General features: G+C 31.5%; 2 long non-coding RNA genes and 1 pseudogene across 3 annotated transcripts; all 3 read left to right on the top strand.

Annotated features, from left to right (window-relative positions):
* Positions 1-12,413: 12,413 nt before the first annotated feature.
* LOC108825465 (vacuolar protein sorting-associated protein 52 A-like) lies at positions 12,414-19,261 on the top strand (annotated as a pseudogene).
* A 145-nt stretch (positions 19,262-19,406) lies between these two features.
* On the top strand, positions 19,407-24,595 carry LOC108825466 (uncharacterized). Of its 2 annotated transcripts, none has more exons than XR_001945251.2 (9): positions 19,407-19,535; positions 19,689-19,779; positions 20,202-20,389; positions 21,748-22,637; positions 22,806-22,990; positions 23,315-23,589; positions 23,678-23,940; positions 24,031-24,164; positions 24,354-24,595. It is a non-coding gene; the product is annotated as an uncharacterized LOC108825466 (long non-coding RNA). The 2 variants fall into 2 exon arrangements; XR_001945250.2 differs by having other exon boundaries at positions 19,689-19,771.
* A 150-nt stretch (positions 24,596-24,745) lies between these two features.
* On the top strand, positions 24,746-25,261 carry LOC108825467 (uncharacterized). Its single transcript, XR_001945252.2, has 2 exons — positions 24,746-24,876; positions 25,013-25,261. It is a non-coding gene; the product is annotated as an uncharacterized LOC108825467 (long non-coding RNA).
* Positions 25,262-25,639: the final 378 nt, after the last annotated feature.

Genomic DNA, 25,639 nt, shown 5'->3' on the forward strand with positions numbered 1-25,639 from the left:
CAAGCAATGTGATAGTAGTTTTTTTTTTTTTTTGCTAAAGCAATGTGACAGTAGTTCTCATACACATGTGAAATATCTTTAAGTCAAGCAAGATTAAGAGCATATAAGGTAATGTTACCAGCTTAAAATTCTCAGTTCTCTTGATGTTGTATGACTACTTTCCACCACAGTCCACGAGAATCATATTCATGTTGGCACAGTCCACAAAGACGATTGACTAGAAGTTAAGGCCATGATATTGCAATCAAAGAGTACATTACAAACTCAGCAACAACTATGCCAAATGATAAAACTTCCCCTTCTTATTAATCAAGGAGCATTTTTGAAGACTAACCTTAAATGTGTAAGTTATTTACATGTGTGTCATGCTGACGTGGCGGCTCCATATTCCCTCTCAGCTCAAATATATAATCACCTTTAATTCACTAGAAAAATTACATTCAAATGCCATTGTGGGCTCCATATTCCCTCTCAGCTCAAATATATAATCACCTTTAATTCACTAGAAAAATTACATTCAAATGCCATTGTGGTAACACTCGAATTTTTTCATATACATTATAGTTCACATCGTTACATTGTACGATTTCGTATGAAAGGAAAGTTTTAGATTTCACAATGAATGATGGTTGCCATATATATATTTACACGGTTTGATTATTACGTAGACGTTATATTCAAAAAGGAAAGATGTAATATAACTATCATTATGCCATTGCCATATATAATGTTACCAAATCAAAGATCATTGTCATATATCATATTATGAAATTAAGTAGTATAATGTTGCCATATATGAAATTTTGATTTTTTAAAGAACTTATATCTCAAAAGAAAAACATTTTATAGGATCATACTTTGCTCCTGAATTTTTATTTATATATAGGTAGATATATAAAAAAATCTATTTTTAATATTTGATTTTGGAATGGGCGGGTGAGTTTTTTGTGTGTATATTAAAATGTACTGGCCACAACAATATTTGATTTAGGAATGATATATTTAGAATACAATCACGTATATATTAAAGTTAAAAAATATATATCACGTCTATATTTTTTTTATACACAATGATATTTGATTTATATGTGTTATAATTACTATACAATCACGTAAACAAATTAAAGTTTGACTTACCTATATTAGTCTTTAACTTGAATAAATCTTGGATTCGTACAGAAACAGACTTTCCTAGATTAGCCATTTGATTTCAATATTATTAGAAACGTCTATATTAAAACTTGACTTATTTAGATTTTTTGATTTGAATAAATCTTGGACTGGTGTAAAATATGACTTTCTTAGATTAGAATTTGATTGAAATAAATGTGCATATTTACGGAGATATATAAGTGATGACCACGTAAGCTTAAATGCATATATACCATATAAATCACATGTAACATTAAATTGACAAACGAAAATGATATCTCCGTTATTAAATATATAGTAACAAATAATTTTTGGCATATTCAAACAACTAAGTTAATTTGTATTAAGCAAGCCTATATTTAATCCTAGATATAAGATCATAATATATTTACAGTTTGGCAAATATATATTTTCGAATAATTAAAACCGAAATGGCGTAATGAAAACAAACTAAATTGACTAAAATTTGCCCTTTGCAACGATTTATCAAAGTAATGTATGCATGAATCTAACCTACTTACTGGTGGTATATGAAAATTAAGTATGGAGGATGTGGTAATTGATATTTTAGAGTAGAATATACAGATAGTTTTGACTATATTAAATATTTTGAGCTCATCGTATATCTTATATATGGTAAAAAATATATAAGTTATTCTGCCAGTAATTAGGACATTGACAAGGAAGTATATATGGTAAATTATACTGTGATTTGCGTTAATTAGAGAGAGATTGACAAGCTAAATCTGATCCATGAATTATGTTAATATTTCGAAAATTTGCTCATCAATGCTCTGATTTTCTTCTATATAAAGCACCACAATGTTAACCATTTCATCATTCATCAAACCTTAAGCGTAATCTTTCATAGAGTCAAAAACAAACTTTTTTCTATGGCTTCGAGGAACCTTATCTCTGATTTGAAGTCTTATACGGAGAAGAGGCTTATGTTTGCAATATTTCACTAAGTTTTCGATTTGTTTTGATTTATGGATGTAAGTTTGTTTTTTTTTCTGGTCTTTTGAAGGTTGATTTACTTTGTTGTTTGGATTTTGTAATTAATTTGAAGCCTCTACTCTTTATCATTTCCAATTTTTGCAGCTAATCTTATATTTTCATGACTGAATACACATGAAGAGAAGCCTTTTGAATATTAGCTACAAGAAAGTATTTTACAATAAAGTCTTCGTTGAATTTTGAGTAAGTTGCTCGAGTTTCTTTTGATGAAAAGATTTGCTTCGTTGGGATGATTTGTAATTAATTTTAAGCTTAAATTTTTATATAGTTTGATTTTGCATTTTTTGCTATATTTTCATATGGCAATTGTTTACCGGCCCTATACTTAATTTAGACACTCTGGTTTATCAGTCAAGTCTAACAAAAAAAGAACAGTGAAGAAGCTTTAATATGAAATCTGTTTGATTAGTGATGTTCATTTGAGTTGTAATTGACAAAACGGTTAATGTGAACATACACGACGATTTTGGTTCATTTGCTCTCACCTGTAAAACCCATGATTAGCAAGATAAATATATTTCACTAATTTGCAAATATTACAGAATATTTTCTCATCAGTGCTCTGTATCTATATAAAAGAAAGGCATCTAAGTCATTGAGACATTCGTATAACGAGAGCTTTACCATTGCCAAAACTTAGAAACTCAGGTCAATACATATATGTCTGTTATATGAAAATTTTATTATATCACAAGACTATTGTATATTTCATCATTATTGTAAATTTTTTTTGCAATATTCAATATTAGGTTACATTATATATGTTTTCTAGAATACAAAATCTAGGCCTGGGCATTTTACCCGGACCCGAAGACCCGACCCGAAACCGACCCGAAAAAACCTGGTCCGGGTAGGAACCGACCCGATCAAATTACCCTATCGGGTCTTGTTGTAGAGGACCCGCGGGTCTTGGACCCGACCCGACACGAATCCAAAACCCGACGGGTACCCGAATTAATAATATAAATTAAATAAAATGAATCAATGGGGAGTCGAAGACGGGTTATTTGTCTACATAGCAAAGGGGTCAGCCACTAGGAGACAACCAACTATTGTTCTATCTCGCATAGTTTAGTATATATACACATTTTAATATAATAAAAACACAAATTTTAAATAAAATGTCAAATATTTTCGGATATATTAATATTTTCAGATTTTTTTTTGTATTTTTAAGTATTTTTTAGGTTGAACCCGAACTGAATCCAACCCGAACCCGACCCAGAACCGAACCGATAAATTCTAGTTACCCGAATGGGTCCAACTATATAAGACCCGACTCGACCCGGACCCGGTATGACCCGAACCGATCCGGAACCGAAAATTTGAAATTACCCTATCGGGTCCTAAACTCTTAGACCCGAAAAACCCGGACCCGAAAGGATCCAATCCGAACCCGACCCGACGACCCGAATGCCTAGGCCTAACAAAATCTTTTTAAATAAAAACCAAATGTGGTGTTCTAAATTGAATTGTAATCTGAAATTTACCAAAAGTGTTGTTCTAATTGTTTCGCTGCACAAACATAATCATTTTTATGCAATATGTTCAAAGTTTATATATTAATCAAACTTTAAATTATATAGTTACAAACACTTAATTTTAAGTCTATAATTTTTGCACACTCTGTCCATTAATTAAAAATCTTTAACTATGGTCATTAACTCATTGTATGTCTTTAGTTTGATAAATTAATTATTTACTGCAATTGATAACTCAATTTATATTGTAGTAACAAATTTATTTTTTTTGAATATATGTATTTAACAAAATAATTTAATAAGTCCAAAATCCAATTGTTAGAAAAACTTATATTAGTCCAAACATAAATGTTTACGATATGATAAACTTAATACTCTGTGATCTCATTAAATTAATACTCGGCGGTCTTATTAAATGAGATTTTCTTTAAACGGCTCAAAATTGAATTTATATTGTGATCCAACATCTATTTAAATCAAGTGTAAGATTTAATTTTTTTTAAACAAGTGTAAGATATACTCTTAGTCCGTACTACTTTGACATCTATTTAAATCAAAGTTTGCTATATATTATGGCCTAAACATTGCATGCTTTTGGTATAAACAGAAAATAGTTAAAAGACGATTTGATATAAAAAATAGCAAAGAGACGCAGCTATTCAAAATTATTTTGTTTATAAAAGGAAAAAAGAATATTGTTCAGTTCTGAGGCTTTCTTCACGTACATAAATTTATACAAAGAATAATACTGAAACTAAATTGTTTTGTTATTACCAAACGAACTTATACATCAAATATTATTCCTTACAACATAATTCTTAAGAACTTAGATTATGAAATTTATGTTTAATATTAAGAAAAATCTTTGGTACCTACCTAATTGTAGTATAGGAAAATATTAATAATGACCTTTCGTAGTAGTTAATGATAAATTATGTGTCTTCCTTCACCATGTGCAGTAATTTTTTTAAAATATAAATATAAGTAAAATGAAATTTTATTCTTTTCTTACAAATATTTTAATATAATTTGATTTAATTTAACATAAAATTAAGATAAAATAGTTTTGTTTATTTAAAATTATATTTCAAATATATATATATATATATATATATATATATATATATATTAAAATAATAATCTTAGATAGATTTTCTATCTATTTATTTTGGTTAAATATATTAAATCAATGGGTATAGAATCAATAAACTTAATAATTAAAATGTTTATAGAAAATTTAGATATATAAGAAACTAATGATTTTACGATTAAAATTATTTTAAAAATTGTAGAATTTTTGGAAACTTTTAATAATAAAAATTGTATAACAATAAAAAAATATATTTTGAAAGTTTTATTATCATATTTGAATATATTTAATAAAAATTGTAGAAATTTTTAGAAAACTTTAGTAATAAAATTTTAAATATTAATAATATTTACCAAAATGACTGTATAACGCTAAAATAACATGTCAAATATGTTTGTGGTAGTTATTGAAAATTTACATAAATATTAGTTCACTATATAACGCTAAAATATGGTTTCTAGATAATTAATGCTAATTATTTTAAATTTCTAAAAAATCCGAAAATTCACTTATGCCTACTATATATATACAGTTGAGTTTTTCCTTAGAAATACCATCAATTTTTCACAATTATTAATTTATGATTATAGGAGTATCAATGATATCACATTTAAATTGTTTGATTTGGGTTTCTATACTTTTAGGTGTATCAAATATTTATAGTTAGTTATTTTTATATATTGAAAACATAAATACCAAATATATTTTGATCACAAGAACACATGTTTTTCGAAATCATCAAATTTTACAAAATATGAAAACGTAAGTTTTTAATATATATTTCACCCTGCGCAAGGCGCAGGTCTTATCCTAGTATAAGAGGTATATGCTTAAGTACGACCAGGACATTGTAGACGAGGTTGGAAAAGAAAGAAAGAAACAAAGTAAAATATAAAAACTGCAAAAAAATAATCAAAATAAAGATTCTTTATTGTAGTCCAAATATAACAAAAATAGAAAGTAAATAAGGCAAACCAAAAAGAGAAAGAAAAAATACTATTGCAATTTTGTTTACACCACTAAACAAAAATTATGAAAAACTTTCAAGTAATATTCAAAATTTATGCCAAGAAACAAAACATGATAAATGTGAAAATGTCAGTTTATAACTGATTAAAAACATTTAAAATATAATTAAAACTAAAAATAATAAATGAGTAACATTTAAATTATAACAAATTTTAAAAGTATTATCCGCGCGTAACGCAGAAAAGAACTTAGTTATAATAAAAACGTGATGGGCTGTATACCCATGACACAAAACAAATATTTTTCCTTTTTCGTCAACATAACACAAAAGATATATATTAAAGCTAAAGAATTACTATAAAAACTCTAATTAAAAATATTCAATTTACTCAATAAAACATGTACACTGTTTTTAATTAATTCATTTTTTGATTCTTTATAAAAAAGTATTTTATATTATTGGTTAAAATTTTCTCTATGTTGCAAGTAAATAAACAGAACAAAACGTGCCCGTGGAATTGTTGCCATATATATTTTCTTCGGTATACTAACATTTTTGAAACTAAATTGCTTTATTCATTTCATTTTCTAACTAAAACACATCTCAAAGAAACACATTAAATCGACTTCGTATATACCAATTTTGTTTTTTTTACTAATAACGATTCCGTTTAGTTTAAATACGTTCATACACCTCATATAACAAAAATTTATTTAAGAAATTATACTTTTTAACAGAGACAAACCGGCGCTTTTTAAGCGTGGGTCAAAATCTAGTATAATCTTAAAACCACACAAACGAATTAAATTAAATATATAATAACTAATTTAATTTGAATATAAAAAGGAATATTCAAATGTATTAAACAATAATAACTAAAACTCTGAACTTCCATATATTTTTAAAAATTTCATTGGTGAGAACAACTCTATTTACTGTTTTACATAGAATTTTTTTTTTCAAAAACTTAATATAAATATATTTACATTCTTCAAATTAAAATCAACATATTCAAACTAATTATTATACACATAAGTTTCACATGATATTATACACACAAGTTATCTTCCATTTCCGGCGAAATTCGCCAAAGAAAATATGGACTACTTCTTTTGCCGAATTTCGCCGGAAATGGAGATTCATCAATTTGCGTGTATCTTATGGTATATCTAGAAAGGAAGAAATAATAAAGTTTTCAGCAATTTGGATATTGAACCACGAGAAACTCTTAGAATGGCAGAAACAAAATCTTTACTTTGGACTGAGGCACAGAGTACCCTCACTCAAGGTTTACATCCTCCTCCACCACTCGCAGTAGCGACTGTTCCGTCTATATCTGGTAGATGGTGTTTCACGGATGGATCATGGAAAGATCATGAATTTTTTTTGGACAAGGATGGTATAGCACACTAGAAGGTTTTGAGGGTTTAGTGGGTGCAAGGAATACATGGGCGAGTTCTTCACCTCTCCATTCGGAGATCGAAGCTCTCATCTGGGCAATTGAATGTATGAGGAATCTACGATAATTGTCTGTTACATTTGAACGGATTATTCTCAATTGGTGAAGATGATGTCGGAACCAGAAGAATGACCAGTGTTTGCAAATTACTTGGAAGATATCATGTTGTTGAGAAGCAGTTTCAACAACTCAGAACTCATCCATATCCCACATACACAGAATACAACAGACAGTCTAACACTACATTAGTAACTCAAGTCCAAGCAACAAAATATTTAATCTAGCAGTTTAACATTCATAATAATTTAATTTACCAGTTTTATAAATCAAATAACAAAAAACATAATACGCGAGATAAATACCGGTAATTTACGCAGATCAGAATCCAGTTTATTACTTATTACGGAGTACAAAACGGAGCTTACATATTTTTAGTGTTTTCATTAAAAAAGTCTAATCTTTCTTTTCATTCCTTCTAATTATTTTATAGATTATATTCACCATAATAAGTAACTGACCATACGAAATAAATAACGGAAAAATGTCATTTAAAATTATCAACTTTCAAATTTGGTTGAAATAAAGTACCAAATTTTCGGTAAGCCTAAAAAACACTCAATTTTTATTAACTACCCATTTTAATCATAAACTTTCGTTGACCATATCATTTTAGGCATATCGTTAGTCAACAGTTATAATTGACTAACGTTATGTCTAAAATGATTTTTAAAACTGATGCTTTTTGGCACAAAAATAAATCAATAAATTTTTTCAAAATCTTAAATTTTAAATATTGAAAACATATATTTAATAACTATAACACTAATAATAAAATAAGAAATAATTCAAACCTAAAAAATATTTTGTTTTCATTTTATCAAAGTAAAAGTATTTTCATTTATATTATAAAATAATTATTTAACTTATGAGTAATTAATAATTTAGTTTTAAAATAATTATCAAGAACTTTTATAATTATGTACGATAAATTTCCATAACTGTTTATATAATCTTATTGGGATTATAGTTTATAATATTGACGTCAAATGTTTTTAGTGAAGTGCTAGTTCAACTTTTTATTCTCAAACGAAAATAATTATCCAAAACAAATTTTATATAATTTCTATAAATGTGTTACAATATTACTTCTGCATTTTAATTATAAATAAATTCCACCAAAAACTGATAAGATCCAAAATATAGCTACATAATTAGAATACCATTAATTTTTTATTTTTGTGAGAATAAAATATATTAATATTTTACAGATATAAAAAATTATGAATCATAGTCCAATTAGGACTATCTGAAATGTCAAAGTGATATAAATATAATAAATAACTACAAAAGTTCTTTATAATCTTATATAATAAAGTTGGCATTTTTTTCTCTTTGGGGTTTTAATGCCATGTAGCACACTCTTTCTAATAATTTTTTTTCTTCTTAATTTATATTTAATAGGTTTTAATGTTAGTTATGAAAGACATTGGGTTTTTAAAATTTTCCTCATGAAAACCCAAGCATTTATAGCAGTGTTTGAACCCGAACCAGAGTCACTGTTGAATCGGTAAACTCTCCGACCCAATATAAATCGGATTTGAGTTTTGTGAAAAAGCCAAAATTTAAAACCCAAATTAAAACCTCCAAAAACTCACTGAAACCCAAAACCCGATACCGGTTGCATCACTGGTTGAATCAATAAATAATTTTTATTTTTTTTTAGTTTTAGTTATATTTTAAATTCTGTTTTATATTCTAAATTTCCAATTATGTTATATAATAAAGTTGAGTTTTTTTCCTCCCTAGAAGGAAACCCAATGTCATTTGGAACACTTTTAATAATTAAAATCTTTTCTTAAATTATATTTAATCGGTTTTAATGTTAATTATGAAAGACATTGAGTTTTTAAACTTTTCCTCGTAAAAGCCCAAGCGTTTATAACAGTGTTTTGAACCCGAACCGGAACCACTGTTGAACCGGTAAACTCCGCGATCCAATATAAATCTTGTTTGAGTTTTGTGAAAAAACCCAAAATTTAAAATCCCAATTTAAAACCTCAAATAAAACTCACTAAAACCCGAAATCCAATACCGCTTACACCACTGGTTGAATCAATAGATAATTTTTTTTAGTTTTTAGTTATGTTTTAAATTATGTTTTATATTATAAATTTCCAATTATAAAGTTATATGTTTTTTCAGTTTTATTACCGTCTTCCTATTCTTCTACACTACAATTTACGTTTACAAGGAAGGTGAGTAAGCGTGATCGTGCTCGACCCGCACATCCGTAAAACAAACTCAAGGACGACCAAGCTTATTATTCCTCTACATTACAATTTACGTTTGCAAGAAAAATGAGAAAGTTATTTTTTATTTAACTTAGTTTATAACAAGTCATTACATTTTTAATTTACAGATCAAAAAGAATAAGATCATATGATCATGTGGATTACAAAACATGTTTTAAATTGTTGAAGAACAAGAACATGGCGAGTTGTTGGTAAGTTTTAAAATTTAGAGAAAATCAAAATTAGTTGATGTGATTTGGTGTTAATTTATTTTTGTTATTGCAAATTTACTGATATGATGTTTTAATTTTGGTTTATTTTGCATTGGAAGTTTAATTTATTATTCACATTCGACATAAATATTTGTGAATTGTATGTCTTGATTTTTTTTAGATGTCATAACTCTTATGTTACAAATTTTTTAAATAGTCTAAACTATTTCTTAATATTTTATATCTCAAACGAAGATAAAAATACAGAAACCAAGGTTAAGTATTTTCTAAATGTTTTAAGCATAAAATAGATAAATATCCAAACTATTATTTTATGTTTAGAAAACATTTCAAAATATTAACTATTATATAAAATTTTCATAGCTAATATATTATTATATAATAAAATTAATTCATTTATTAACATGTGGTTCATCAACGGTTGGTCCAATAACTCATTGATCCGGTCAATTCAGTGACCCGGTCAATCGTCAGATTCAGTGTCTAGGTTGGGTTTCAAAATCACGGTTTATAGGTTTTCTTTATATTTGATGTTGATTATGGAGAATAGAGCCTCTATTATTCTCCATAGTCAACAATCTGTATCATTTTCATAAATTCGACCCACATGATCCGTATGACCAAAAATCTTAAACCCGCATCCGCCCCGCCAGAACCCGTGGATAAACCGTCTTACCAGCGGGTAATAATAATCATATTAAAAACTAATTATTTTAATTATGTATTAATATTTTAATTATATATTAATTATTTTAATTATATATTAATTATTTTAATTATATATTAATTATTTTCATTATATAATAATTATTAAAAATAATATTAAAATAATACATTATAACTAAAATTTTAAAAATATTTTATATGTTTATATATTTTTACGAAAAATAATAAAAAGTAAAAACTTTTTTTTTTGAATTTGCGGGTCGGCGGGTACCGCAACTCATATTTGGCTTATCCGCACCCGCCCCGCTTAAACTAATCTTAACCCACACCCGTACTCGCAGTTCGAAAATTTTAAACCGATCGACCCGCACCCGCTCTACGGCGGGTCAAACGGGGCAGAACCCCAGGGATTTGAATTAAATTCTGAGCTCCACTAACCACTATCAAAAAGATCAAAAATATCATTTTTATACATATTTTCATTTCATATTTTTGGAATATTTTATTTACTAAGATCATATAATAAATTATAAATTCATGTAAGAATACAACATATGAACCCGGCGCGTAGCACCGAAATATCACTAGTTATTTAATAAAATAAGTATTAAACTAATAATATGTTAACTAACTATTTTAGAATATAAATAAAAAATTTTACATTTTATTTTGAAGAAAATAATGAAAAAAATATTTTATTTATTTAATATTTTTATGTATAATATTATATTGTTACTAAATAATTTATTATATGTTTTCATTTTTTGAAAAAAATTGATTTATATTTGTGCCAAAAAAAATCAAATTTAAAAGTCATTTTAGGCATACTGTTAGTCAACTATAGTTGTTGATTAACGATATACCTAAAATGACATAGTCAAGAAAAATTCATGACTAAAATAGCTCGTCAATAAAAATTGAATATATTTTTTTGTAATAAATTGGTGTTTTTTTCAACTAAATTTGAAAGTTGATGATTTAAATGATACTAGATCTTGACCCGCCTAACCGGGCGGGTATTTATTTTATGTTTTTAGTTTTTTTATTTATAAATGATATATTTGCAATATTTAAACATAAATTTAGATTGAAATTTAACATTTGTAGTTATAATAAAAATTAAAAGTTAAAAAAAATATTTTGATATAAATTTTAAATTCCTAATTAAAATAATATAGAGATGAGTCATAATTTTTTCTAATTCCAAAATCTTAGCATTCTTAATAACAAATAAAATAATTTTTAAATATATAAACATATTTGAAAGTAAAATAAATTTGTTAAAAAAAATCTTACGCCATTGTTGTTTATTTCTATAGTTTGACCCGTGGCCGTATAAATATTTGCTTTCACTTCAATTTTTTTCTTTGTTCTAATGATAATATATATATATATATATATATATATATATATATATATGAGTATAAATTAATATGTATTACATAATTGTTAGTATAACATTTTAAAACAATTTTTTTATATATTACTTAAAATAATTATATTATGGGATTTTTAATCGTCTATTATATTATAGTGTATCATATAAAAATATAATATTTATAACTAATTGGATTTATATTATAAAAGTGTTATACTAACAATTTATAAATAAAATATTTTATTTTTTATCTATATGATATATAAATTGATTTTGATGTGTGATTTTTATTTTATTTTTTTATTGATAAATATTGAAAAATATTAAATGTTAACAAAAAATATATTAGAAAATATATTTTGGTTAAGTTTATTCTATTAAAGAAATCTATCATTTAAATCAGGAAAATACATTAAATACTTAAATCTATCATCTAAATAAGAAAAATACAAAATTCTCTATTATCTTTATTACCAAACAAAATTGAATTTTTTCAAAGACTCTTACTAAACAAAAGTTAAAGTATCTATTTTATTTCCCAAATAAATAACCCGCGTCTTAGTATTATTTTACACGGACAATGGGCCTTTTAGTTGTGCCTTGGTTGCGGCCCATATCGTTGACTTACAATGTGGGCCCACTGCAATTAATATCAGATTATTAGTGTAAGAAAGTAACACGAATCTGAAAAGCAGCAAACGCTGGAAAAATCTCCGATTTGTATGAGGTAGATCGGAGTTCAAAAAGATCTTTCGACGGAGATCAAGGCATTCTTAATTTCGATGGCATCTCCATTGACGCATTGGTAGTCTTTCCACTTCGTTTTCGCTTTTTGATTTTTTCTGAGTTCTGAGTAATCCTGGATCTTTGAGTCTTGTTGATTCGTAGTTTATCATCCATGGATCTCTTATTTAAGTTTGTGTCTATTCTCATAGGGTCAAGCCGTGGGGGACTTCGGTGGCCATGAGAAACTTGGATTTGATTTAGGAGCTTATGTTGGAGATTTGGCTTTTGAAGAGGATTCAGGCAGGTAACATTGTCCTCAAACACCTTTTTTATCTGTGTCCATTTTTCGAATCACAAACGAATTGGTTGTGTCAGCTCTTTCTCTTTGTTATTATTACAGTGAGGATATATCATTGGAGGGACTTCCTTCAGCAAGAACTAGAAGAATGTGAGAGTGATGAGGTTGAGCTTTTCACAGATCTTTGATCCAATCGTTATTATTAGGAGTTTTCCCCCGCTGCGCTGCCTCTTTCTAGCTGAAATTGATGTGCTTCAGTTGTCATTTTTTTACTCTCTTTTGAGTTTTGAGTTACTTTGTACATGGATTAGTCATAGACTTTTGGTTCCAAGTATATAATGTTCTCTCCCATGATCGTTTTTGTGTCAGCTCAGGTTGTTGCCAATTGCTAAACTTAGACAATATGCTAAAGGTGTAGAAAACAATCTACGGAAGGTCGAGTTGGATTCCATCGAGGTTGTTAGTCTTACCCTGTGATACATCATGGCACTTTTTTATTCGATTTATCCTTTAGGCAGCTTTAATTTATTGCTTTACATGGATACTCAGGATTACATAAAAGAAAGTGATAACCTTGTCTCACTTCACGATCAGATTCATGACTGTGACAGAATCCTGTCACAAATGGAAACTCTCCTCAGTGGATTTCAGGTATTTTGAAGATTAGCCATTTTGTATAGTTTGTTTTGCATGCGCTTCTTTCTTCGTATTCTGATTTTTTTTTGCATATTTAACCAAAAGGGATTTGCTTACTTTTGGTTGTACAGTTTCCTTGTAATCTAAGTGCGTTCTTTCCTTCTCTTCTTTTCTTTCAGGAAGAGATTGGTTCTGTAAGCTCCGACATAAAGATTCTTCAAGAAACATCGATGGAGGGTTTGGGATTGAAAAACCGCAGGGTATTTAGCCAATCAGAAACCACTACTAGTGTTGATCTCTTACTGCTTTCACCACCCGTGACTCATCAAAATGAGCTTTCTATCTGAACAGGTGGCTGAATCAAAGCTAGCAAAATTTGTCGAAGACATTATAGTGCCACCAAAGATGATAGACGTAATTGTGGATGGAGAGGTATTTTGCTAATCCCGCTTTTTCTATTTGTTTCTGGTGTTGTAAAAGAGTTACTAGTTTGGTTCATATGCTTTATTCCAACAAAAATTAGGGGTGGGGGGATTAAAATAATTGCTGGTTTAGCTGGGGGTAGATGCTGCCACTATGTGCAATAGCATAACATGGTATTCGAGTACGTGTTTTGTGTTATAGGATTGCATTTAGGCTTAGGATGAACTGCCGAGAAATAAATTTACTTTTAATCTGATAGTCGTGCTATTTTCCTTATTCTGAGAGTATATTAGAACGCTTGAAATTCTGAGTAAGAAACTTAAATTTGTAGCAGCAGATCCTGCGGTGAAAAGTTCCAAAGCATTAAAAGATGTAGAGCCTGAGCTGGAGAAGCTCCGTCAACAAGCTATTTCCAAGGTAATTGATATACTTTCTGTGTGACATGATTCCTGCGGTTATATATTTCTGTTTTGTACTTCTTCTGCGATGTCGCTGAAGGGAGTGTGATAGGTCCAAGCAATTATGTATGTGTTGACTCAAAACAGACACATGCATGTTTCCTAAACTTGTTAACTGTTTAATAAGTTCAGAAAGAGTTATGTTACTTGCATAACCTAATTCATTCTAACTCATTAAGACTAGGCTAACTATCAAGATTCAAAATCATTGTTCCTTCCCTCTAAGAGAGTTCATTCCTAGGACAAAGTTGTCATCTGGCATAAGTTCAGTGGATGTTTAGTACCGTATTAAGACCAAGTAGTTTGTGCTTGTCCTCTCCAAGGGCCTTCAATATGTTCTTACTGGTTTATTTCTGTTTACAGGTGTATGATTTTATTGTCCAGAAGCTTATAGCTCTGAGGAAACCCAAAACGAATATCCAGATTCTTCAACAGAGTGTGTTATTAAAGTACAAGTGAGTAATGTTCTCCAAGCCCCTTTCCTTTGTTGTGCGTAGTGGAACATTTGCTGCTGAGTTTTTTGTTCTGCATAGATGTGTAAGACGTTGGTTGTCACCTCACGAACGAGTTAGTTAGTTGTTTTGCCTGCATGACATTGGCGAAGTTGCTTTACGCACATGTTACTGATATCCAACTTGATATGTTTTCGCTTCTAGAGTACATTTATTTGTATCCATACTTCACTCACAAATTACAATTTAATGATAGGTATATTACCTCCTTCCTCAAAAGAACATGGAAAAGAAGTTTTTATGGATGTCCGTGCTGCATACATGATACATTGATACCATGAACAAGGTAATATTCTATGAATATCCTATGAGTATGGCGGGTTTTCATTATCCGGTAGCTTCCTTCGTGAAGCTGTTCTTTTTCCCAATATTTCCTCCTATGTGGAGTGAACTGGATGTTCAAGCGTCGCTAGTATGGCTGATGCTCTTCTCTGCATATGTTGCAGTGTTTGTAACTTCTCAAGTTACACTGTATGCTTCTATTCAAGAAGGTTATGAGGTCGTAGTTCGATTTCTTATGGTCTTTTGTAATGTGGTGTATCGTCATTCTATCATCTGTTTGATCAATGTTTCAGTTTGTTTGGCTCTTAGTAGCTTTGATGTATCATCCCTTGGTGGAGTTAAACTCTTTTAAGTTCTAATGAAAGTGTGGTTTGAACATAAAAAAAAGAAAGTAATATTCTATATCTTGATTGTTTAGTGGCACCATGCTGCAACTTCTTTTTATATTAGATACATTTGTCTTAGGTTAATCTCTGCGTATGTAAGGTAGTGAATAGAACATCGAATTGCACATTACATGCAAGTAGCTCTTCTATTCTTGTTTTCATCTTATTCAAGCCTTTTTGTCTCGCTAGATCTGGACATGTTATTTATAGCTGTGCAGGTTAGACAAAAATATATGTATGTTAGTTTAGGCTTTCAATTATTGTTACACCTAATGAATTGTGAGATCTGGTTTCAGGTGTTAAGGGCACATTTTCGTGCTTATTTTCAAGCTGCTGAGAAACTACAATTAGATATAGCGACAGCATATGACTTGATTGGGGTGGAGACTAGAAGCACCGGCCTCTTCTCAAGAGCTAGGGAGCCACTAAAGAACCGTTCTGCCGTCTTCGCTCTGGGCGAGAGTATAAAAGTTATAAAGGTATTCGCATTTGGTGATTAGCATTGCTGGCTGATTTTTGTGAAGACGAAACGAGACCATGTGGTGCCATTGGGGCAAGGGATAATGTTAGCTTAGCTGGTTATGGTGTGGAGCTTGCTTTGAAGAACATGGAGTACAAGGCAATTCATGATATTGCTATAAAGAAAGGTTAGTGTTAGCTTAATTTTGTTGCCACCGAAACTTTGAAAGGAAAAGCTTATTTTTATCAGCTACTTGTTCCGCATCTTCTTTCTGTTACCTGTGAATTTGCCACCCTTTAAGTATTATTGCTATGAGTTTCAGGTATCACTCTTGAAGATCCAAGGACTGAAGATCTTAGTCAAGATGTTAGGGGTTTATATTCTCTAAAATCCTGGTATGTTTACTTTGCAACATTAGTAGAATAATTCTTTAAAACATTTTAAAAAATTTAGTCCCTTTGATTTCCATGGATGCCCGCACAAATAATTTTTTGTTTGTTTGTTAATGGATGTGAGATGGAATAAGATAAGAGATGAATGTAGGAAAAATAGCTCGTAGCAGTATTTCATTTTCTGTTGGATAATCATTTGGGTCAGCGATTCTTGTTTTGCAGGACAGGAAACCCGAGCTAAGATCAGAAGTCATGGCTTTTAGGGATTATCTCCTATCATCAACTGTATCAGACACGCTTGATGTTTGGGAGCTCAAAGGTATGCATTCTGTATGTTTTGGCTTTGGTGATAGTAGAAGTTAAGAAGTGTTTTCTAATTTTCCTTCATTCTACAGATTTAGGACACCAAACAGTCCAGCAAATAGTCCATGCCTCTGATCCTTTGCAATCTATGCAAGAAATCAATCAAAACTTTCCAAGCGTTGCTTCTTCATTATCTCGCATGAAGGTATGCCATTATTTATTGACGCTGTGGTAACCTTAATCTGTTGGTTGAATTGTTTCTTTTGGTTCTTCTGATTCTAACCATCTGGTTCTTCTGATTCTAACCGTCTGGCTGATAGAAGATTGTTTTTCTCTTTCGTCAGTAAATATTTTAGCGATGTCTTCATGCTTGTGTCATCTGCAATGGCAACACGGGACCGTAGTTCTGAAAGTGCACGCTTTGAGGTGTTGAGTTCGGAAAACAGGTATGCAAATTGGGTCAGATGGTAGTTGCTTTCCTTTTTTTATTGTGTTGGGAATCTGAGACTGTACGACTAAGATGTCTATACGTTTTGTAGTGCGGTTATGCTGGGAAATGAAAATGCAACTATAAACGTTGATGCTGTTATCGACCCTTTAAGCCCTACTGGTCAAAAATTAGCATCACTTCAAGTTTTACAGAAGCATGTTCAGACAAGCATGAGGATTGTTCTGAATCCCATGGTGAGTAAAACGTATACGGTTATTTGGAAATCATGCAAATGTCAAACTTATTGTTGTGAGCCATGTAGATGTTCAAAGGGATTATTCTTATGGTCTTTAATTGGTTACTGTTACTCTTACTGAGATATATATATATATAATAAATATATATATATATATATATATATATATGTGCCTACTGATGCTGTTAGTTATGGAGATATTTTATGTAAATTCTGATTCAGTGGTCACTTATTCTTACGGGGAGAAACATAACATACGTATTTGTTCATGTGTCTGACCTAGAGTTCTTAATTCTTCTTGGCAGAGCTCCCTTGTGGACATTCCTATGAAGAATTACTACAGATATGTCTTACCCAATACGGTATGAAAGATCTTTAAATTACATGGCGAACCGGTTTTGTTCCACATTCCCTGATCAAATACTTATTTTTTTTTCTCAGGACGATTACAGCAGTACAAACTTTGATATAGATGGGCCCTAGGCATTTTTGGCAAGTATGCCATTATCCAAGACACTTACCATGAATCTTGACGTTCCAGAGCCATGGCTTGTTGAACCAGTAATTGCCATGTATGATTTTTCCCCTAAAAAGAAAATGAGATTATGTTGTTCTTTTTGCTCGAAGTTTTCTCAGTGTGCGTTAAATGAATTTTTGAGCCATCTTATTTTTGGCTTATTCATAACTTTCTACTTTCTTTCCTCTCTTCCGGATTTGTCCATGTCCAGTCACGATCTGGACAACATTTTGCTTGAGAACCTGGGAGATACCACTACACTGCAGGCAGTTTTTGAGGTTGAATCTCTTGTCCTTACAGGTTAGCTTTTCTAAACTTACTATTCTACGCTGGTAGGATACTGTTCATTTTATTTATTGACATAATCCTTGCGCAGGTCATTGCTCGGAAAAGGATCATGAGGCTCCTATTAAAAGAATTTTAAGTATATCGTGTGCACTAAGAGTTTTAAGTATATTATGCGAAGAGAAAACTTTGATATATAATATTTTGAACCATTCGGTTTCTGATGCCTAGACACTGCATATGACAGATATGAGCGTTTCCTTAAGATCATGATTCTTAGTGTCCTGAAGAACACTAATCGTCCTGTAAATTCTGGTTCATAAAGAATTATCTTTCTCCTCAATTTAAGGTTTGTTCCTTTTCTTCTTGGTATACACGTAAGTCTGGTGTTTGTGTCTATTTTTGTTAACCACATCAACTTAATGCTTATCGCATTCTACTCTTGCAGGATGTGATTCCACATATGGCACAAGAATATTATTTTGAGTACGAGCTGATTAGTGATTACGTACAAATGGCCTTCCTGGTTGCATAAACAGAAAGAAAAAAGCAACGAATTATTTGGGCCTACAAAGTCCTTTTCCTTGATGTTATATTTCCTCTCTCATTGGAAAAGGTACGGCTGATCATTTGATGTTTTCATTTGTTACCTGCGATTTTTATGCTTGGAATATGTCAGAATAAGACATTCAACACGCTGCTAGTGTAAGACATTCTACACGTATTCTGTATGTTATATTTGTCGACGCGGATCAAATTATAAGGACAGACATGGGCGAACTGTACGATATGGATATAAAAGGAAGACCTCTCGCGTATACTCCTTTTTGTGACAACAACAAGGAAATGGATGGCTATCGGTTTTGGAGACAGGTAACCACTTATCTGTTCTTTTTGTAGGGCTAATTGGTTTCCTTACTAACATTCTCATTTACTTGGGACAGGGTTTCTGGAGAGAACATTTACGTGGTAGGCCATACCATATCAGGTAGACCAACGAACTTCTCTTGAACCTTGATAAGTTTCTGCTATTTCCATTATTGATGTGTGTTGTTTTTGTAGTGCTCTGTACGTTGTTGACTTGGTTAAATTCCGAGAGACGGCGGCAGGAGACGCTTAGCAAGGATCCAAACAGTTTGTCCAATCTAGATCAGGCAAGTTGTTCAATATGGCTTCTACATTTGGTCTAGATAGCACCACCATTTGATGTTCGACGTTTAACGTTAGGCGATTGGTGATTGGCTAAAGACCTTTGTGTTGAACCCAAAGAAAAAAAAGTGACATCTTTTTGCTTCCCCTTCGTCACTAGGTCAAAAGCCAAGTAGCGACTCGAGAGTGAAAGCGACGGCAAGAGATGGCGGAGGAGGAGAAAGAGTGGGAGGACTGGTGCTTCATCTGCAAAGAGGGTGGGAACCTAATGCTCTGCGACTACAAGTCAGTCTCTACTCTCTCTCTTGACCTCTTGATAATCTGAGAAGATCTGCATTAAAAATCAAAACTTTCGTTATAAATCAGACCATTGTTGTCACGTCTAGTGAAAAATGTATGCATCTATCCCAATCTCAATTGTTGCTCTGGTCATTTCAGGGACTGTCCGAAAGCTTATCATGCCTCTTGCGTTGAAAATGATATTTCAGCTGGATAGAGTGACGATTCTTCTTATATCTGCGGTAAAAAAGTGCTAATCTTTCTCTATTTATATATATATTCATTGCAATATATTTACTATAATCATTTTGTAATTAGCACACGGTTCTTTGAGCTTCCGTCACTTGTCTCCTCTTGATTAGTTTAGTGTGTTTTATGTCGGGAAATGAGAGACATTGAAGGAGGATATAGCTTGAGATTCTTCTTATTTAATTATTATGCATATAAAGTTTATTTCTTTATGCTTGCAGAGAGCCTTCGCTATCTCAAAGTAATAACCTTTGGTTTCTTTTTTGTTCTGTCTCTTTAGCAAAAAATTATTGAACTGAGTCTACAATATTTGAAAATTAATATATTTCCTTGTTAGATTCTTGGGTCTGTTAGAGCTTACTGTATTTGTCAGACATGCTTTATGAACAGATTAGTGTTTCATTGTGAATTTGTTAATTGCAGAATGGCACAGTTGCTACTTGTGTGGGAAGAAACCGAAGCTACTCTGTCTCTGTTGCCCAAATTCTGTATGTGAAGGCTGTGTCACTCATGCTGAGTTTATTCAACTTAGAGAGAATAAAGGGTTATGCAACCAGTGCCAGGAGTATGTGGTTGTTTTAGAAGAGATTCAAAAGTATGATGCTGCTGAGGTATGTTTCTAACCATAACGTATCAAAGTTATTTCATTTTTTACCCAATTTTTTATACTAAGCCTCTCCTTATCTTAAAATATTGATAGCCATATGTTGCAGCTAATTAATGTGTTTAGGAAATGATAAGATGAATCTATTTACATTTTGGTTGTCTTGAATGGGATGAAATGTATATATTCATAAGGGTTAGCATATGTTTAAACTTGTAATGTGTAATCAATTTTCCTTTACCTAAAGTGATAACAGAAATATTAATTACTTTACTAGACCTTGATGAATTTGTTTATTTTCTATTTTTAAATTTTGTGTTTATATTAAATGATGAATTTGTAATATTTGCACATAAATTCCGATTGAAAATTATTTTTTTCAGTTATAATAAAACTTAAAATTAAAAGCTTAATAAAATATTTTGATACATAATTTAAATTTCTTAATAAAAATAATATAGAGGTGGGTTATATTTTTTTCCAATTTCAAAATCTTAGCATACCAATAAAATAAATTTATAAATACATAAAATATATAAACCATATTTGGAACAATATTTCTATCAAAATAAATTTGTTAAAGAAAAATAATTTAGCGATGTTGTTGTTTATTTCTAGAGTTTGACCCGTGACCGTATAATATTTGCTTTCATTTTAAATTTTTATTTGTACCAATGGTATAATATATATATTAAAATGTATTACATAATTATTAATGAAACATTTTAAAACATAACAATTTTATTTATTACGTTGAATAATTATATTTTGTGATTTTGATAGTCTATTATATCACCGTGTATTACATAAACAAATCCAACATTTATAACTTATTATATTTATATTATGTAACCATTATACTAATAATATATGAATAAATTATTTATATTTTATTTATATATTATATAAATTGATTATGATGTGTGATTTTTATTTTATTATTTATACCAATAAATATTAAAAATATTTAACATGTTAAAACAAAGTATATTGGGAAATCTATTTTCGTAAATATTTGATTAAGAAAATCTATTATTTAAATTAGAAAAAGATAAGCATACTTAAATATAGGTTCAATAAAGACAAGTATACTTAAATATAGGAAAAGACAAGCATACTTAAATATAGGTTCAATAAAGACAACTATAATTAAGGAAAATGCATTTATAAATCAGAAAAGACAACTATAATTAAGGAAAATTAATTTATTACTTCAGTGGCATTCTAATGTAAATAACTACAAAAACTTAGGGGTATTTTCAAAGTGTACTTCTATTTTAATAATATAGATGTCTATGCCTAAGGCTTATTCTGACATTGAAAATGTTATTTTCTCTGCTTAACATTTCCTTTACTGGTTTGTAGGATAAGCTCGACCTGACTGATACAAATACATTTGAGTGTTGGGAGATGGCAAAACAACAAGTCACAGAACATAGTCGCCAAGCTGAAGCACGCAGTTCACAAAGGAAAGTTGCCAAGTTAAAGCACAAAGATGATCGCAGATCTTCACTCAATGATGCATGCACTTCAAAGTCACAGAACATAGTCGCCAAGCTGAAGCACGCAGTTGATAGTAAGCATCCACTATCTGACCACAAAGTTGATGATGCAGAAGATTGTAAAACGGTGGGCAAAAACAAGAACATGGTGTTTATCAAACGGTGGGCAAAAACAAGAACATGGTGTTTATCAGATGGGGTTCAAAGCCCCTCATTGATTTCCTAACATCAATAGGGGAAGATACCAGACGTGCAATGTCACAGCGTAGATTGCACGTCTACGTTGTGATGAGAAGCTGTACTCTATCTTCGGGAAGAGGTCTGTGAAACAAAGAAAGATTCATAGACTTTTAGATGCTCACTTCACAGACAACCTTGAGCAGTTGGAATGTAACACACGTTCGGAACGTGGCTTCAGTGGAAAGAATGAAAGGGTTTCCCTGCCGTTCAAGAAGAAGCAGAGAGTAGAAAGGTCACATGAGAAGGAAGTGAAACCTCAAATCTGGCCAACCAGACCTGTGAAAATGAAGTGAAACCTGAAATGAAGCCAACGGACACTTGTGTAAAGGAAGCGAAACCTGAAATGCGGCCAACTGGTTACGCTGCAATCAATGCAGATAATGGAAAGCGTGTTTATCTGCGGAAGAGTTTAGTTCTAGAGTTATTGAAGAAGCATAAAGAGGGAAAAAGGTAGTGGGGAAAGTGAAGAATGCCCTAGGGACCGTATAGCGTACCAGATCTTGCAGGTTACAGGTAAACCAGGACTTGTGATTTATTATTAGATTGCTTTCTATACTAAGCTTTGCTGTTTCTTCTTTCTATCTTCTAGATTTTAGCTAATTGTTCTTTTCATCTGTTTCATGACCGTTCCATCACAATCACACTTCCAGTTACACCTTCCCTTTTTTGCGTTTTCTGTAGGCATTAAAACTGCTGATGACCAAAGTCAGGGCCTGCTTCTCTGTCTCTGTTGCCCACATTCTGTATGTGAAGGTTGTGTTAGTCGTGCTGAGTTTATTCACCTGAAAGAGAATAAATGGTTATGCAATCAGTGCCAGGAGTATGTTGTTATTTTAGAAGAGATTCAAAAGTATGATGCTGCTGGGGTATGTTTCAAACCATAACGTATCAAAGTTATTTCCTTTTTGTACAAAGCCTCTTTTAGTCTTGAAATTTTGATAGCCATCTGTTGTAGACACACTAATGTGTTTAGGAATGATAAGACGAATCTACTGCATATTTGGTGTCTTGAATGGGTTGATAATTGTCATCTTTTCTTTAATCAGAAATGTGATATATTAACTGTCTATACCTAAAACTTTTTTTTCCTGAAATTTAAAATGTTATTCTTCTCTGCTTAACCTTTCTGTTGATGTGTTTCAATAGTTAAATTCATTTTACCTTAACTCCTTCACCATCTTCATATGTAGGTGGGAATGTTTGTTGCGTTAGCCATCGTTTTGCGTTCTAAACCTGAGGCTTTGACTACTGTCTTGCCGACTCTGAGAGTGAATCAGTCCTAAGTATCAGGGACACGACAAGCTTCCCTTTACTGTTTGGATGATGGCTCAGGCCTCCTCCCGAGGTGATCTATGTCTTGGCTTGTATTCATGGTCACATAACTTGCTACGCTAGTCAGAGTCAGTAGTAAGAAGCGTTGATGTATCCCTCAGTCATTGGATCTCATCCTTCAATTCGTTGAGGAGTGAGTCAGTCGCATACTGTTTTCAGATTTGTCATCTCCTTTGCTTGTATTGTAGCAATTTATTTTGTTTGCACTTGTCTTTAATTAGGACTCGGTCGCGTCCAAGGGCTCGGACCATACTTGTAGATGGAGGTCTTACGGAAGGAGAGCCGCTGAATCCACTTACTTCGTTTGAGATCTTGGTGCGTCGCACATTCCAGCTTCAGACGATGTGAAGTATGTGACTCATCAAGGAATGGAATTGTTACATGAGGGAGTCCGTTACCTGGTTAGTTCTCGTACTAATAGCTTCCTGTGTCTTGTGAACTTGGGCTTGAATCTGGTGCAAATGCAATCATTTCAAATGGAAGGGTAAGTAAACCACTTCTTATCTTTCTCTGGTCAATATATATTTTACTATATACCTACTCTTAGTAACTGTTTCAATTGTATCATTGGTAGGTGAGTTTTCCTGTGGATGAGAGGACATTTATGAGTCATGATTTGCACCTTCTTGAGTCAATGGAGATCAATCGAAGGGTAAAAGCCCTGTTCAAGAAATTATTGAAGGGTGTGGATCCTGATTGACTGACTAGGTACCCGCTTTTCATGCTTTACTGACTAGTCTTGTGCTCTTACTGCTTGTATTTTAATATTTGCTTTATCTCTTCTCATGTGCGTTTTGAAAATAGCTGGTAGATATAGTTCTTCTAGGAATAGTCCCCCTTTAACGGTTTGAAAAATGGCTGATAGAAGATTGTTTTTCTTGTTTGTCACACTTGCAGTACATATTTTAGCCATGTCTTCATGCTTGGGTCATCTGCAATGTTAACATGGGACCGTAGTTCTGAAAGTGCACGATTTGAGGTGTTGAGTTCGGAATACAGGTATGCATACAGGGTTTCTGGAGAGAACATTTACGTGGTAGGCCATACTAGACCAACTAACTTCACTGGAGAGACAGCGGCAGGAGATTATCTAAGAGACGCTTAGCAAGGATCCAAACAGTTTATCCAATCTAAGATCAGGCAAGTTGTTCAATATGGCTTCTACATTTGGTCTAGCACCACCATTTGATGTTCGCACTATACTCTGAAATCTTTATAACACTCTTGTGCTGGTTTCGGATTATCTTCTTGAGTTCTAGGCTCAAATTGATTGGCATGAGTTTATATCGTTTCAGGATCTTCCTAATTATGCTCAGCACACTGTTCCTATGTTTTCACTTCCCCAAGAGAGGTTGTGGTGTGGGAACGCCACCAAATCCATGGCCAGAACAATCGATTTATGCAATGATAATAGCTTCAGGTAAAATGGTGGCTTGTCTAATAACACACTAATAATCTTAGATGCTTCCAAGTTTCCCTGTAAAAGTTAGTTTCCATATATAAAACATTGATAAAGCAGTTGTTAAATCTGGTGGTTGGTTCTTCTGCTGCTGCAGCTACATACAAAGCCTAATCCTTCTCCATCAAGTGACATCTCTGAACAAGACTAAAAGCTTAGCTGGGAGAGTGAATGAAGAATTATGTTGCAATCAATGTTCAACATTATCTGAACTAGATAAACCTTATGCAGGGGAATAATATATATCAGTATAATAGGGTTTAAGATTCACTACCTAAATAATACCAAAAGTTTATGATTAACAAGTAATGTATATTATGTTTGCAATATAGATCTCAAAGACTCACCACACAATACAAACTTTCGAAGATGTTACTAAAGAAAACATCTTACACTCCACACCTTGCATTCTTATGAAAGCAGCGTCTGCTCTTCGCTTCCACAAAAGCTATTTCCATTCTCTGAGTGGAGGAATATGTTTAGCATACAAAAAGGCTCATGATACCGCCTTTCTTCTTTAAAACAAACATACCTTCACAAAATCCATCACATTATGGAACCTGTCGGCGTGTAAGTCCACGTACTTGGAACACCCACCATAAACTGCAGTGTCAGGGCTCTGATATAGAATTCAGATCAATCGACTGGGTCAAAATCTGCACATACTTGTTGTACGCTGCGCGGTCTACCATGACTACGGGAGCTCCTTCCTTCAGTGCAGCGT

The sequence above is a fragment of the Raphanus sativus genome, chromosome 9, assembly GCF_000801105.2.
Source record: "Raphanus sativus cultivar WK10039 chromosome 9, ASM80110v3, whole genome shotgun sequence".
In the NCBI taxonomy this organism is placed as follows: Eukaryota; Viridiplantae; Streptophyta; class Magnoliopsida; order Brassicales; family Brassicaceae; genus Raphanus; species Raphanus sativus.